The following is a 4,049-nucleotide window of genomic DNA, read 5'->3' on the forward strand; positions in this document are numbered from 1 at the left end:
GCCCCCACCCCTGTTTTATACAAGTGTCACAACGAGGTGCCATGTCCTATCAACATGCAACTCTCTGTTGCTCTGTAGCAGCTTTAAGGCCTGATTTAAGAAATCCTCAGCAGACAGCCATCCCTAGTTCTTCTGACCAAAAACAAAGGGTTAGTTAAATTTCGGCTCTCTAAACGTAACTGAACATAATATGAGGGGATTGGTCCTGCTCTGCACAGGGGGTGAGACTAGATGACCTCCTGAGGTCCCTTCCAACCCTGATATTCTATGATTCTATGATCAGGGCTTACTCTACTGTTAACATCATCGAGAACTAACTGTATCCCCCTGTGTATGGCTTCAAGAACATGCTGAGCTGAATTTATTAGCTCAAGATTGACAAAACGAAATTTGTCACAATAGATCGACACCACCCCCCGCAGTCTAGGTAATTCGCTTCACCAACTTCTCACTCTCTGCATACACACCTCTGCATTTTCAGGGTTACTTGGCGGTTCCTCTACGGGACCATCAGCGGCATCTTCTACATCAGAGGCTATTTGAGAGTCAGACTTCGAGGGGCCTCCATGAGGGTCATCAGGAGTAGACAGGGACCCATCTAGAGAGCCCTCTGGGGAATTTTCTAAATCAGACTCTGCGTGAGAGTCGGGTTCCACCTCCCCTATTTCAGATGAACCAGTTTGAGAGCCTCCAGTAGGGGACATCTCTTTTGGGGGTTTTTCCTCATTACTTAATCTTTAGCCTTTTTAAAAAAATTGTACAGCGTCCCTGGCCTGGAACTTTTTGGCAGCCATCTGTTTATCCCCCAAGAGCTGTCCCCGCTTTTGCTTACATTTAAGCTGATGTGTACCCTTGAGGGTGCCCTTTTTACCCAGGTCCCTTTCCACGACTAGTCACACCTGCTCAGAGCTACCCTTAGGAAAAATTGAACTATTTTTCAAAGTCATCCACCAGAGCTTTTACATTTTTGATGTCGTTTCCAGCCCTCCTTTCTTATAGGCCCCCTGAGGATACAGCAGCCACCAGTATTCTGAACGAAGCATCATATTTTCCCCAAATCTTTTTAGAATACCGTTTTTTTAGAACCCCCAAGGAAACAGCGTCCATCAGTTTTCTGAATGAAGCATCATACTTTTCCCAAATACTAGAATATGCGGGAGCTGGAAGAATGGTTTCTCAGTCCTTGTTTTTTTATTCACAACCCCTAGAGCGCAAGCTGTTTGTGAAGGTGGATGTTTGCGCTCACAGTTTTCTCAGGACTTGGTGTGGTGGCAGCCACTGAGGAACTGGAGTTGTGTTTGTGTGGTTGGTTTTTGCCAGAGTCTTTTGTTTTGTCCTTGGGTTTGATGTGTATGAGGTTTAGACTGCCCTGATGCTTCATCTGAAGCGTGAACTGGTTGGGGTTCCCAGGTGATTGTGGTAGTTCAGGTCTTGAGGGCAGGAGACAGGCAGAGCCCCCAGCACGATTAGTCAGGAGATGGAGTCCCAGTAGAACTGATGCACAGCTTGGGTCTATGCATCAGAACACCTACTGGAGGGTGAGCAGGAATTTTTGTAGAGAAAACACAATGGTTCAAGGGAGAACACTAGATTTCTTTCTAGGTTAACTGATGACTCAAGGGTTTTCTTTAGGCTAGACAATAGGAGCTGATCACTCTTGTTTATGGGTGATGTTTTCTTCCAGAGAGCTCACAATGCAACTAGGCTGCTTCAGTATTTTGGATACCAATCAAGGATTCCTTACTAGAATTGGTCTGATAACTGCTGAGCTGGGTGTGGGCAGACATAGGTTCATTAAGATCTGGAGCAGAGATTCCCATGATGCAGTGCTTGCCTGCTTTTTCTGGTCCCAGAGTTCAGTGCGGTTCTCTGTTCTCCATTCTGTATGCAAATTGAGATGTCTCCGTGTCCCATCTTTCATGCAGATGAGGCTAGGGAGTTGTCTCTGTTCTTCATTCTGTATGCTAATGGAGATGTCTTAATCTTGCACCCTTGTCAAGAGGGGTCTAGGTGTGTCTCCTATCCACCCTTCACTGCTCTATGTGAGTTTTTTCCTCTGATGGGTTTTGGCCCCAGAACTCCCCTGACTGATCAAATCTCCTCTCTGGGCGGTCCTATGGGGACATGGTATATTACTAAGAGCGGGATGAAGTCCAGCTCGAAGAAGTGAGGGGGGTGTTACTTTGTAAATTATCAGCTCGGTCTGGGACCACCTCGGCTGCTATCTCAAGCCCCGATTGTACCTCTATTACTAGAAGAGAACTGGTCACCATGTGATCTAGCTGCTACCCCGTGCCCATAGAACTCCTCCCCGATTTCCCCCCGCCCCTCCTCCCAGCACAGCAATACCCCTCAGCCGTGACTTACAGCAGGGCGGGTGTCCCAAGCCTCCTGCTCTTCTCTGGCTTCAATTGTCCATCATGTATCCTAGAGGAGGCAGGCGGGCCTAGTTATTTAACAGCATGCAGGGCACCAGCCACCGCTTGTATTTCTGTCCTTCAAGGTGCTCCCTGCCCCCAATCCATGCGGGCAGAGGAGGGGAAGGAGCTGGGTGGAGAGTCAGTCCCCAAGATTACTGGGATCATTTTGCCTTTGGCCTCGTGCCCCACGAAGGCTAGGAGAGGTGTTGTGCACACACTGAGCGCTGGCGTGAAGCACAGTGTGGCAGAAATGCTACCCTGGCTCTTTGCCTGCATGGCTGGTGGTAGCTGAGGTGGGCAGGGCTGGGGCTTCCTGTGAATCTCTGCCCTCCCTGTACAGGCTGCAGGGGAACCTGGCTGGGGCCAGTGCCTCGGGGGTGGGGGGAGGGGAACCAGGGTGAGACCTTTGGGAGGTAGGTCTCTCCCTCGGGCCTGCTCCTGCTGCAGGAGCTAGGCTTGCCCAGGGCCAGGACAGAGGAGACCCTCTGGCCGCAGAGCCCTCCAGCCTCTGACTGCAAGGAGCCTTGGTTCCCCCTTTGTCCCAAGGAGGTGGGAAGTTGGTTGGGTTTATGTGTGGGCAGAGGAGGCCTCCCCGCCGGCCCCGGGCTGGGAGTGTGCATGTGGCACTGGGCCCCGGACTCATGGGGCAGGGAGGGACAATAGGAAGTAGAGCTCCAGCCCTTTTCTTACCTATCAGCTGCTGGGCAGAGGCTGCTCTCAGGGCAGCCTTCTTGCTCAGCCTCTCCGGGCAGTCCTGGAGCTGGGAAGCCAGGAACCCAGTTAGTCCCAAGCCACACATCCTCCCCAGGCTGAGGGGAGCTGCCTTCTCTGGAGGTGAGGAAGCCCTGGCTGTCAGAGCCCTCTCCCCCTTGACTCCTCCCATGGGACAGAGCTGACTTGTAGGGGAGCCATCCTCAAGGCCGGGGGATGCGGCTGAGTCAGTGAGGAGGCTCCCTGGAGCAGGGAAACCCCCTGTGCCTAGGTCCTCCCAGCCCCCTGTCCTGCAGGGCCCATGCCCCAGAGCTCACTCACCAGGGTCCTGCAGGCTTCACTCAGGAAGGTGGGGATGCAGCCAGCTGGCTCCGCACGAGCGCGCGCAGGGGCTGGTAGCTGAGGAAGGGTGCACAGCGCAGTAATGCCACCCTTCACGCCTGCCGGAGAGGGCGAGAAGGGAGCTGGTGAGCTTCCCTGAGCGCCAAGTCGCAGGCTCTGCGCGGCTTGGGGAGACTCCACTGTGCCGGAGCAGCAAGGAGCCACCTCTTTGCAGACCCTCCTATGGCCTGACGGTTGTTCCCCAGGCCCCCACAGCCCCCATCTCCAGCTTGGCTGGGTTGAGAGGAGCCAGGCCTGAGTGCTGGGGCCGGGTAGGGACAGTCGTGGAGCAGGGAACGGGCCATTCCCTGTGGGTCCCTAACGGACCGTTAACAGCAACGCCCGGTGACCAACGTACTTGGTCTCCCCTCAATCCCAGGCACTATTGCGGGGCTGCTACTCGGCGGGGGAGGGGGGGAGCAGGGGAGGGGATTGCTGCAGGAGGCTGGTCGTTCCCAGACAGGAGCTAGCACACAAGTGAGGGCAGGGCAGCAGCAATGGAGAGCCAGCCGGCCCCAGCGAACCTGCCCTTCCCTG

The 4,049-nt window shown here is 54.0% G+C and overlaps 1 long non-coding RNA gene across 1 annotated transcript; it reads right to left on the minus strand.

Annotated features, from left to right (window-relative positions):
• Positions 1-2,367: 2,367 nt before the first annotated feature.
• On the minus strand, positions 2,368-3,574 carry LOC123364122. Its single transcript, XR_006577007.1, has 3 exons — positions 3,453-3,574; positions 3,111-3,180; positions 2,368-2,427 (listed from the first exon to the last, which is right to left on the minus strand). It is a non-coding gene; the product is annotated as an uncharacterized LOC123364122 (long non-coding RNA).
• Positions 3,575-4,049: the final 475 nt, after the last annotated feature.

This window comes from Mauremys mutica, chromosome 2 (genome assembly GCF_020497125.1).
Source record: "Mauremys mutica isolate MM-2020 ecotype Southern chromosome 2, ASM2049712v1, whole genome shotgun sequence".
Classification (NCBI taxonomy): Eukaryota; Metazoa; Chordata; order Testudines; family Geoemydidae; genus Mauremys; species Mauremys mutica.